This window comes from Symphalangus syndactylus, chromosome 5 (assembly GCF_028878055.3).
Source record: "Symphalangus syndactylus isolate Jambi chromosome 5, NHGRI_mSymSyn1-v2.1_pri, whole genome shotgun sequence".
In the NCBI taxonomy this organism is placed as follows: Eukaryota; Metazoa; Chordata; class Mammalia; order Primates; family Hylobatidae; genus Symphalangus; species Symphalangus syndactylus.
Genome location: NC_072427.2, coordinates 49,927,451 through 49,940,348, shown reverse-complemented (window position 1 = coordinate 49,940,348; position 12,898 = coordinate 49,927,451). Strand labels below are relative to the sequence as shown.

The 12,898-nt window shown below is 39.0% G+C and overlaps 1 long non-coding RNA gene across 2 annotated transcripts in view; it reads right to left on the bottom strand.

Annotated features, from left to right (window-relative positions):
- LOC129482497 (uncharacterized) overlaps positions 1-12,898 on the bottom strand; it is a 151,558-nt gene that overhangs the window by 60,589 nt on the left and 78,071 nt on the right. Inside the window, exons 2-4 of one of the 2 annotated variants that reach the window (XR_010121065.1) lie at positions 8,176-8,236; positions 6,446-6,687; positions 5,369-5,469 (exon numbers count right to left, since the gene is read on the bottom strand). The exons of the other annotated variant lie outside the window; for it this stretch is intronic. This is a non-coding gene — a long non-coding RNA (uncharacterized lncRNA). The remainder of the gene's footprint in view (positions 1-5,368; positions 5,470-6,445; positions 6,688-8,175; positions 8,237-12,898) is intronic. 2 annotated transcript variants of the gene reach the window in all.

Sequence of the window (12,898 nt, the reverse complement as noted above, 5' to 3'; positions counted from 1 at the left end):
GGATGTGCCACCGTGACTACCAAAAGGGTAATAGAAGTCCATACCCTTCCTGCAGCTACCTCTGCACAAAGAGCTGAGTTAATTGCTCTTACCTGAGTCTTTAGAACTGTCCCAGGAAAAGGGAGCAAACATTTATTCTGATTCCATATATGCATTCCTGGAAATGCACGCCAATTGGGTGATCTGGAAACATAGTGGAGGTTGCATGAAATCAGAAAATACAGACATTAAACACCCAAGAGAAATCCTGGACCTAGTAAAGGCAATTGCCTTGCCTGCCCAGGCTTCCATCATGCACCTCCCCAACACCAGAGAGATAATTCACAACCAAAGGTAACCAGGCAGCTGGCAAAGCTGCAAAATGAGCTGCTTGGGAGGCACAGGTTCTGGGACATGAATACTCCATTTGGAATTACTAGATTTTAAACCACATTACACTGAACAAGATCCCAAATGTGCCCAAGCCGGGGGTTTGAGAAAAGAGATTCCAATTCCCCTGGAAAACTGACACCTACAGGATGAGGCCTACAGGATGATGAAACCCCAAGGCCTTGGTTTATCCAATCTCAAAACATCTACATAAAAGAACGCACTGTGGGAGTGATGCCTTCACCTACCTAGTGCAACCACATCTCAGTAACCCACACTTCCAAAATATCACTCGGAAAATTACACAAAGATGCATCTTGTGCACTACAAACAATCCCAAGACGGGAATGTAGTCCTTCTAAAAAGGAGATGTAGTACAAAGGGCTGAGTCCCCTCAAAGACTGAAAGGTGGGCTTCACTCAGATGCCTACCTAGTTATGTGAGCTAAAAAAAGATCTGAAGTTATTAATAAGAGAAAAACGAGGAGAGATAAGCAACATACTTTTGTTAAGATGAAGTTCTCAGTTAATTCTAGAGTAATAAGTACATACTTGATCTTTGCTGAAACTACAGTGTAGTCAGTGGCTTTCCTCCAAAACAAAACAGACTGCTGCATCTGTGGGGGAGGTACCCCTTTCTCCACTGCTGAGTTGCCGTTGCACATCCAAGCTACCACCTTGAGCACTTGGAGTTATGTTTATAAGTAGTACAAGAGTAAAAATTCTCACCCATTTTCCATCTATGATTACAGTATCACTCACCATGAGTGCTCCACTTTTGGGGAAACCTGGAAACGTATCTTCCATCTGGCTCGTAAGCAGGTTAATATCACCCCCTCTATAGACTATGCTGTACATGACAACATAGGATGGCTGGTGATGGTGCAAATTCAGGCAATCGGTCAGGCACCTCTATGCATCCAAAAACACAAGAGCAACACACCCCACACTAGCAGCCAGGCTAAGGGATGGTTACCTCTTAGCAATGTGGCCAAACCCATCAACTGACTAATAATATGCAGCTAGGATGGCAAAATAGTATCAAGCTACATGGTGGGGCCTATCTTTTCTCCTGGAGTTAGCTATGGGTCTAAGGCAGTCACAGCTGGTCTTACTTACCTTACAACTGTACAGGCAGGTACACCTGGGGGTGCCCTTACCTACCAGGACACATCCTGTCCCATCTGGACTCTTTGCCTGACAACTGGGAAAATGTGAAGGCCAGACAACACCATCAAAAATGGGCACCCTGTTGGTTCTACTCACTAGCTGCCTTTTCCTCCCAGATAGCAAACATAGATGTAGAATTATAAGTAGAGACCTTAAGTATAGAGCTGCTGCCTGTAATAACACCTAACCCAAGATTACCCTTCCCACTGAAAAAACTCGCAGATTAGACAAGTGACCCTATAGAACCCTTTGGCCTTAGATATCCTAACTGCAGCCCAGTGTGACACTTGTGCATTAAGACTGAATTGTGCATATACATACCAGATTATTCTCACGATACAATCCAAGCTATGCATGCTCTGAATACCCATATTTCTGCTATAAATCTCCTCTCCCAGGATCCTTCAATATCATGGTTTAGTCGACTTCCAGGTCCATGGAAGACTCTCATATATGGTATAATTGGTATTCTGCTCCCTGTTCTGTTTGGTTGCTGTAGTTTTTGTTGCTTTGCAAGATCTGTATGGAGATGCAGGAAAAACTTTCCCAGAAATTTTGGGTCCCCACACTATAATGCTCCAACACATTCTCACATTAGTCTGGGAACCCACGAATATTTCCAACTCCAGGTAAACAGATTCCAATCTGATACCCTCTAACTGTGCCCCTTCTCAGCAGGAAGAAGCTAGATGGACTGTGTTGCCCACTTTCCTTGGAAATGGAATTGTCTTTTATGGTGAAGGATTGCAATTGAGTCATGTAGCTTCAAAATACACTTAAGTTTTTCCTTTCTCTTTTTTTTTCCTTCCTCCCAGTCTCAAGATGTAACCTTGAAGCAAACTGCAGAAACCATTGCCTTAGTCTTGAAACATACTTTGGAACCACACCCCATTCAGTTTCCCACTGTACACGTCGATGCCTTATACACATTTATCTAACTGTTTGCTGGCTAAACTCACACCATGCATACTTATCTAACTATATGCCTGTCAAAAAATACCAGAGGGTAATTTAAAACGAATCAAACATAAAGGCCCAGCTGTGGAATTGTCTCTCTCTTAAAGATTGCCTCAGGATGGATACCTACGGCCTGGCACTATCAAGATGGTATCAATCTGTGGCTCCAGGTGGACCATAACTCAAGATACACATTGGAGTAAGACACAGACTCCCTGAATCTGCACAACTCCTGCATGCCTCCCATGTCATGAGTTATGCTTCCCTTTCTTTAAATCCCTGCCCTCAGCCCAAACTTCTGAACTGGTTTATAGAGGTGTAATCCAGCCACTTCCCCACTGCTGGATTTGAAAAATAAAGTCACTTTCCTTTTAGCCTGCACGTCCTCCTTGTCATTGCTTTTGCATGCATAGAACAGCCGGACCTGCACTAGGTTACATGTGTATCATAGGAGGAACAGAATATGGCACTTTTCTCCCTGACTGCCAATGACTACTTGGAAAAAGGGGTACCACATCTTCTGTATTACGGTATATTATTGAAGAAATAGACTTATACTTTCACATAAGCTGACCAACTACATTTACCCTCTACTTAGCAGTGGAGGCAAAAATAACTCAGTCTTGAAAGCTAATTCACCTTGTTGACTTCTGATTAACCCCAGTTCTGGGACTGCCTCTAAGCTTTCTGTATAAATATTTTTTCCTTTATATGCTCACTAGGGGATAAGATTTCTATTGTATCTACTGTTCCTTCTGAAAATCATGATTTTTCTGTAAATCCTGCCCTTAGGTCAGAACCACCATGACTATAAATCCTGTGCTTAGATTCACATGGCATTTCTGTCTCTCCCTGACAGGTAGACTTCCGTTTTCCTACACATTCTTTCCCCATGGTATATAAGTCCTATGTGAGACTCAAATATTTGCTCATAAATCCCTACTAAATGTTTCTTTCTAAGAGACTGGTTATATCAGCCTCTATCTTCAGCTGTTCAGCTTCCTCATATTTTGGTAGCAGGTTTGCATAGATCTGTCCTCCATGGAATGCTAACTATTAAAAACGTAGAGCTTTTTGTGGAGTACTGAAATCCCTGTTTTACGTATGTAGAAGTAATTTAAAAAATGATGGTCCTAGAAATCTGTTGAGGAGGAAGCAGAATTGTAATGAGTTACATGAATATTTCCGAGATTTAAGGCTTCAGGAAGACTGAATAAAGTGAACATGAAATCATGATCTCAATTATATGAGCCATCCATCCATTAAACTCTAACTTCCAATCAGTCTAAAGTGTGGATGGAGAAAGAGTGTTAGGTACTTGCCTCATGAAGAGGTCTAGGAATTTGGCTTGTTGCAATGATAGTTTTTGAAAATTGTAGTGTCCAGGCCAGCCACTCTGAAACCTGGTAGCTTAGTATATTATGGGAAATCATAATTTTTGTGCTGTCAGAGAGGTTGTTTGGGAACTTGGAGCGCCACCCGATGTCATCTGTGCCTCTGACATCATTTAGCACAGCTTTCAGTTTAGTGCCTGTTTTATTTTAAACCTCATCTCTCCAATCTCCATCTCCCTGATATGCCACATTGAGATGGGTTACACCTTGTATGCATTTACCTATGTCTAACTTATGGCTTGCCATTCTAGCTTTTTTTTTTTTATTGCTTCCTGGTTTGGTGAAGCACAATCTTCACATTCTTCATCATGATAGATTAGAAAACATACATTGAAATGAAGAAAAAAAGGGATTTGACAAGTCACCTAAGTATGATCATATCTCCAGTTCAAATGAAATAAATGGAAACACCCACCATGTTTTAAAATGGGAACCTTAAATGAAGCTGTCATGTCTCAAGTAATAAAGTACAAGCTTAAGGAAGTTAGTTTTCTTGAATTACAAATGGTCAAATAACACCACATAAGTAACATTTATCCTCATCTAAGAATGAGAAATAACATCCATGAAGCTGAATGTCTCTTCCAAGTTTCTAGGTCACAGGAGCTCATTTTCTCACTGTCACTATTACCGTGGTGTAGACAATAGACCCCATGTTTATAGACCAAAAAACAAGTCAACATTATACATGGCCATGGGTGTGCAGAATAAAGTCTGATGTCTTTGTGGGTTTTTAGGCATACTCCGTGGAAACAACCCTGGTGCTGTCCAGCGGTGTGTTGAACAGGAAGTTGTGTGTGGGGTGAGTGGAGAGTCCTTCCTGCTGTGGGATTCTTTGTTTAGCCAGCACATATGCAGAATCACCACTCATCCTGTGTCTATCTCTTAGATCACTGCTGGAGGGTTGGGGTTATGTTGTATTTTCTTCCTTCCTTTCCTTCCTTCCCTCTTTCCTTCTTTCCCTCTTTCCTCTCTTTCTCTCTCTCTTTCTTTCTCTCTTCCTCTCTTTCTCTCTTTGGTATCACTTTATTGCTCAGGCTACAGTGCAGTTGCACAATCATAGCTCACTGAAGCCTTGACCTCTTGGGCTCAATCCATCCACCTGCCTCAGACTCCTGAGTAGCTGGGACCACAGGTGTGTGCCATTATACTCAGCTAATCTTTCTATTTTTTTTTTTTTTTTTTTTTTTTTTTGTAGAGACACAGTTTCTCCATGTTGCCTAGGCTGGTCTTGAACTCCTGCACTCAAGCAGTCCACCCATGTTGGCCTCCCAATATGCTGGCATTACAGGCATGAGTCACCACACCTGGCTTGTTGTTTAGCCTCTATCAGGTTTTCCATGCCTGTGCAAAACCTATTTTGAATCTCAGCTGCCAAAAATCTGACGTGAAAAGATTTTTTTGTTCAGGTCCAGATAAGTAGAAACTGCCAAAACCACCAACCACCATAAATATATATATATATTGTATTCCACCCACCTGCTGTCATGATGATGCCCATTTGGTGACTTTGACTTTGGGGCTTGGGGATTGCTGATATAATTCTGGTATTCAACAGAATACAAGGTTCCATAAAATTCCTGATGGGGAACGTGGAGTGAAAAAAAATTATCACAGAATTCCAACAAGGCTTCAAGGCAGAATTATCTTTAGAAAACTAGGCCTGTATTAATAAAAAAATCATAATATGAAAAAATAATTTATATTTCTTGTCATTAACATTCCTCTATCTTGCTCTTTGGTATCCAGAAACTTTGTCTACCAAAATATGTTCAGTGGGATCCTGTAGATATGTTCCTAAATGATATGTGAAAATGGGCCTTTCTGGGGTATGTGAGGCATAGGCAAATACCTCTGAAAATGACACTCAAACAAGTTACTTGGTAATAAAGAGTGTGATGGGGAGGTCAAACGTGGACAAGACTTCCTTGAGTTTTGTGATGGCTTCCTGAAGTAGATAGATTTATGTATGGAAGGTAAATATATGCGGAAATCTGCTTGGCTATGTTTTTTCTATGTGTCCATTCATCTCCTGAGGCCAATCTTTTTTTTTGAGTCATGATCTCACTCTGTTTCCCAAGCTGGAGTGCAGTGACACAATCATGGCTCACTTCAGCCTGGAACTCCCGGGCTCAAGCAATCCTCCCAAGTCAGCCTCCCCAGAAGCTGGGATAACATATGCATGCCTGTCTTTTTTAATTAAAAATAAAATATCAAAGATTTCATTTTAAAATAATTTTGATATACATAAAGATGCAAACATAGTACAGCTAGTTTTACATACCCAGGAGTTTACTAGAATGTTAACATCTTATTTATATGCCCATAGTGTATTTATGAAAACTAATAAATTTATAGTGGTATAAAACTATTAACTGAACTACAGACTTTCTGGAGAGTTAACCAGGTTTTCTAGTAATGCCATTTTTCTGTTCCAGAATCAAATCCAGGGTAGTATTATAAATTAAAGGTACTATCTTTTGTATTAGTTATCAGTTGCTGCACAACAAATTGGCACATAGCATGGTGGCTCAAAACCACACACACATTACTTACAGTTGCTCTGGGTCAGGAATCCAGATGTAGATGATGTCCAAGGCTGAGGTCTCAACTGAAGGCTCATCCAGAGAAGGATCCCCTCAAAGCTCATGTGATAGTTGTTAAGATTCCATTTCCTACCCTGGACTGATCATGGTGGGTCAAACATGTAATCACAATACTTTGGTAGGTTGAGGCAGGAGGATTACTTGAGGCTAGGGGTTCAGGACCAGCTTGGGCAACATAGTGAGAACCTGTTTCTACCAAAAAAAAAAAAGAAAAAAGAAAGAAAGGAAAAAAAAGAAAAGATTAGCCAGACATGGTGGCATGTGCCTGTGGCCCCAGCTATTCAAGTGGCTGAGGCAAAAGGATTGCTTGACCCCAGGAGTTCATGTCTGCAATGAGATACATTCATGCCACTGTGCTCCAGCCTGGATGCAGAGTGACACCCTGTCTCTGAAAAAAAAAAAAAAAAAAAAAAAATTCCTGACTTGGTCAAGAAGACATCACCAGTGAATGATTTTACATCTTCAAATAATTGATACCAATTTATCATATCTGTTTCAAAAAAGAAACAGTAAACCCAAGCCTGTGGCACCCAGCAGTGAAATGAGGAGCAAGCAACCCAGCCAAGGATTTTGACATAATGTGGTATTGTCCCTCCGTCCATCAGCCATCAGCACCTGCAATTCAAATTCCACTTCCCAGAGAGGGAGGAAACTGGTGGCAGCCACATGTGCAGCACAGCAGTTTTGGCTCCAGCAACAGCCCAGTTCCCAGGGTGTGCCTCTGGCTTTAAGGAAGTCACCTGCTGCACTGGTTTGCCAACTGTTTGTTTTTCTAAGTCCTCATCTGGGAATAGGTAACAACTTTAATAATAATATTTAAATCCTTGTTTTGTTCAACTTTTAAGTTTTTAAAAACTCTACTTTTTATAGACAAAATGTGTCACTTCAAATGTCTACATGTTAGGTCTCCTGAGCATACAAACTAAATTGACCTTAATGAAATACCAGAATTTAAATTTTGTATTTCTTCTAAATAATGAGCACCTGTTTGTCAACCCATATTTTCATCTTTGTCTATACTTGTAGGTACTGTATTTAAAGAAAAAAATATGCAAAATAGTGAAAATCATATTAAAAAGAGTAATTTATCACCCACCTTTCTCTCTCCCTTTCTAGTGTATTGTAAATCTCCATCTATGTAGCCCAATTACATCTCTTTACTACTCTGATTTGGTTTTATTCACTTACGCAATATAATTGTTTGCAAAGTCTGAAAATTATCTTGAAAAAAATGTACATTTCTTTCTCCTTTTTATGTGTTCAATTCTATGTGTGCTAAATAAATTTAGACCTTTCACATAAAAAACAGTAAGAACAGCAGTGAAGAATGGATCACTTTCCAATGTCAATTATCAGCCTTATACCACAGCTAGACAAAGTTACTGAAGAAAAACTATGATCAATATGACTTATGAACATAAACACAAAAATTAAAGGAAATACTATCAAAACAAATGACAGACATGTAAAAATTTATAAATTTTGACGAAGGTATACATCTTACGAATGCAAATTTGGTTCAACATACAAAAAGAATTGGTGCCATAAACTATATTAAGAGATAAGGGACACAATACACATGGTCATTTTAAAAGATGAGCAACAAGCACTTGCTAAATGGAAATTTCATTCATTATAAAAACATGCAACAAGTTAGGCAAATAAGAAAAATTTCCTCACCATGAAAGCACAGAAAACCTCACATGACATCCTAAATGTTCTGAGAAGCTCAAAAACTTTCCTGTAAAATTAGAAACAGAAGGATATCACTTTCACAGTTTTATTCACCACTGTATTAGAGGATGTGGCCAAGGTAATTGGTGTAGAAAATAAATATTAAAAAGTCAGATTGGAAGGAAAGTCAAATTATGTCTCTAAATGACATGATCCTGCATAGAGACATCATAAAAACTCTAATAAAACATAACAAAATACGTCCCACTTCGGGGACGGCTGTCTTTTATGGTCGAAGCTGTAGGGATGAAATAAGCCCCAGTCTCTGGTAGCACTCCCAGGCTTACTAGGACGAGGAAATTCTCGCCTAATAAATTTTCGACAGACCGGTTGTCTGCTCTCAAACTCTGTCTCCTAATGTTATCAATGACAATGCGTGCCCGAAACTTCATTAGCAATTTTAATTTTGCCCTGGTCCTGTGGTCCTGTGATCTCACCCTGTCTCCATTTGCCTTGTGATATTCTATTACCTTGTGAAGCATGTGATCTCTGTGACCCACACCCTATTCGTACACTCCGTCCTCTTTTGAAAATCACTAATAAAAACTTGCTGATTTTATGGCTCGGGGGCGTCACAGAACTTGCAGACATGTGATGTCTCCCCCAGACACCCAGCTTTAAAATTTCTCTCTTTTGTACTCTGTCCCTTTATTTCTCAGACCGGCTGACACTTAGGGAATATAGAAAAGAAACTACGTGAAATATCGGGGGTGAATTTCACCCGATATCTGGCTGAATTTCCCCTGATAGAGAGACATATATATCAATGGAATAAAACCAAACGTCGAAAATTTATTCTTACATGCATGGTAAAACAATTTTACAAGGTTGCTAAATCAATTCAATATAAAGAAATATTTCCTCACACAGTGTTGCTGGGACAAATGGACATTGACATGCAAGTTATCTCCTCCCTAGCACCATATACATGACTGAATCAAATTAATAATGCATCTAAACATAGGAGCCAAATAGACCAAATCCATAGAAGAGAACCTAAGAATACATCTTCATCGCTGAAATAAATTGGATCTTTGTCCCCACCAAACCTCATGTCAAATTGTAATCTGCAGTGTTTGCCGTGGGATCTGGTGGGAGGTGATTGGATCCTGAGGGTGATTTTTCATGAATGGTTTAGCATCACTGGTGTTGTTCTCCTGATAGTGAGTGAGTTCTCACAAAAGCTGGTTGCTTAAAAGTGTGTAGCACTCCAGCCCCTCTCTTCATCCTGCTCTGGCCATGTGAAGTGCTGGCTCCCCCTTTGCCTTCCACCATGATTGGAAATTTCCTGAGGCCTTCCCAGAAGCAGAAGTCACTATACTTCCCATACAGCCTGCAGAACCACGAGCCAATTAAGCCTCTTTTCTTTATAAATTACCCAGTCTCAGTATTTCTTTATACCAATGGGAGAACAGACTAATACAGTAGCCTTGGGTTAAAAAATGGTTTGTAAGCTACGACACCTAAAGCAAATGAACATAATTTTAAAAAGACATAATGAACTTCATCAGAAATCAAGTATTAAAATTAAAAAACAGACACAATGAACTCATTACAAAAAAGTATTGTGTGATTCAAAGTACACCCTTAAAAGAAAAAACGTAACATCAAAGAATGAGAGAAAATCTTTAAAAATCTCACAGCTATTTAGGGTCTGTTACCCAGAATAGATAAAAAGTCTTACTTCTCAAAAATAAAAAGGCAAACCATCTTAATAAAAAAGGCAAATAATTTGAAGAGTCATTTTTCCAAAAAAAGTTGTAATCTTGTCCAATAAACACATGAGAACATGCTCAATTATTTTGTTATTCAAGAAATGCAGATCTAAACAACCATAAGACATACTTTACAAACCTAAACGGTATTTTGATAACTAAATAAAACAAGTTGGAAAAGGCAAAATACTATCTAATGCCATTTATATAACACTCTGAAGAAGAAAAATGTACAGAGACAGTAAAGTATTCGGTGAGTATGAAGGGATTGGATCACAGAAAATTTGAATCAGTGAAGTACAAGAAATGTCTCTGGGGCTGTGAAATTGTTCTACATGACAATGTGACACTTAATATGTGACACTGTTATTCAAGACCTACAGAACTTCGTAACACACAGACAGTAAAATAAAAAGCTTATTTAGGCTGGGCACCGTGGCTCACGCCTGTAATCCCAACACTTTTGGAGGCTGAGGTGGAGGGGATCACTTAAAGACAGGGGTTTGAGACCAGCCTGGCCAACATGGAAAAACCCTGCCTCTACTAAAAATACAAAATACAAAAATTAGCCATGCATGGTGGCACATGCCTGTAATCCCAGCTACTCAGGAGGCTGAGGCAGGAGAATTCCTTTAACCTGGGAGGCAGAGGTTGAGCTAAGCCAAGATCGCACCACTGAACTCTAACCTGGGCAACAGAGCGAGACTGTATACAAAAAAAAAAGCCTTATTTAGTTGATATGACAGAGAGATTAACTAAATAATATAACTGTATAAAAAATGTGTGAAATAAGCTCACTAGAGTGGGAAAAGGGGGCTGACCTAAGTAAATTAGGAAATAGAGGGAGATTCTGAGATTCTAAGTCAAAAGGACAAATAATTTGTATATAAGGACTTAGTTTTAGTTGGTAAAGTAGTTTCCCAGGGGTGTATAAATTACCACTTTTGAAAACACTATGCATGTATTTTTGGATGATACCATTAAGTTAACAAAGCCAACCAGTTCCACGTTAGAGGTGCAAGCTACATACAAACAAGTTGGAACAGGTAGATAGCTTCATGTGGTACTGGATTAGATCATGTGCTTCCAGAAACATTAGATGGAATTCATGGTTAGTTTAATATAGATACATATGCATACATGTTGAAATATTTATACACATGTATATATTTGTAAGTCAGTAAACACATGTGTATTCTTTTGCTCAGTCAGCTGACAAGGCCTCATGTTATCAGATGCCCTAAGGGCAATGAATATACCACAGTCTCTAGATCTTCATTTCTAATTCCATTTCCCATTCAAAGGACCTAGGGCATTGTGAAGAAACGGAGGATAATAGGGTTAGACAGAGAATAAATACAATCAGCCTGCAGCACCTAGTAGTGCCAGAAGAAAAGAAAATGCCAACAAACAATGCAACAAACCAAACAGCCACACAACACCAACAAACCATAATTATGGGGAGATTTCAAAATTATAGACGATCCAACTGAAAGAAAGTCCCAGCCAGGCGCAGTGGCTCACGCGTGTAATCCCAACACTTTGGGAGGCCAAGGCGGGCAGATCACGAGGTCAGGAGATCGAGACCATCCTGGATAACATGGTGAAACCCTGTCTCTACTAAAAATACAAAAAATTAGCCGGGTTTGGTGGCAGGTGCCTGTAGTCCCAGCTACTCGGGAGGCTGAGGCAGGAGAATGGCGTGAACCCGGGAGGCAGAGGTTGCAGTGAGCCGAGATTGCACCTCTGCACTCCAGCCTGGGCAACAGAGTGCAACTTCATCTCAAAAAAAAAAAAAAAAAAAAAGACAAGAAAAAAAAAAAAAGTCTCTTGGACAATACTGAAGCAATTTGAGCAATAAACCAAATAAATTATTTCAAGTGAAGTGTAAAATAAGTACCCATATTTTCCTATGGATAGAACAATGATGGAATAATATGGAATAATTGAAGAAGAATAGGCATTTGCATTGTGATTAATTCCAAATAATTTTTGCAGACACTCTGCCCCTAGGAAGTGGAACATAATTCTTCATTTCTTATCTGTGTGTTGTGTATAGTGACATCTTTTTGAAACATACAACATGGAAAGTAAAAGAAAAAAAACAGTAATTTCGCAGTGTAGAAATTTGATTGGAACTATCTCATTCAGGTGATTAAATTAACATCAAAAGTGATAAAGCATGTTACAGTCTGTACCCTTAACAGGATGTGATGAGAATGGCACTTTCCCTCTGTGGTCTACCTCCCTGAAACCCACAATCCAGTCTAATCACGAAAGAAACACCAAAGAAATCCCAAATTAGAAATGCCAATGTCATAGCAATCATGGAAACTTGGAGAAATTGTCACGGTCTAAGACGATTAAGGAGCATGAATTGTAAATGTAATGAGGTATCCTGGATAGGATCCTGGAACAGAAACTCAACATTAAATGACAACTCAATCAATCTGAATAACGTGTGGATAGTTAATAATAGTGTAATATTGATTGGTTCATTGTGACTAGTATCCCACACTAATGTAAGGGAGTTATTAAGGAACATGGTGTATGGAGTCTGTGGAAACTCTATGTATTATATTTGGAACCGCTCTGTATAGCTAAAACTATTCTCAAATTTCAAAAGTTTATTTTAAGCCTTTGCTGAGCTTATAAAACAGAAAGAACATTAACAGTATCATTGATGCCCCATGAATGTATCTCCTGAATTTCATCATCTTTGTTAACAGCTGAAGGTAACTATTATTATGGATTATCTTTGTCAATCTCTAATTTTCTTATATTCATTTTTCCTGTATGTTTGCGTATATAAATACTATATTGTTTAGTCTCTTATCTTTAAACTTAAATAAATATAAATATTGAAAATATTGAATTTAATCCATTCGCTAGTCTAATTATGAGAAGACATCAGACAAATTCATATTGTGGGAAATTTTACAATAGAACTGACT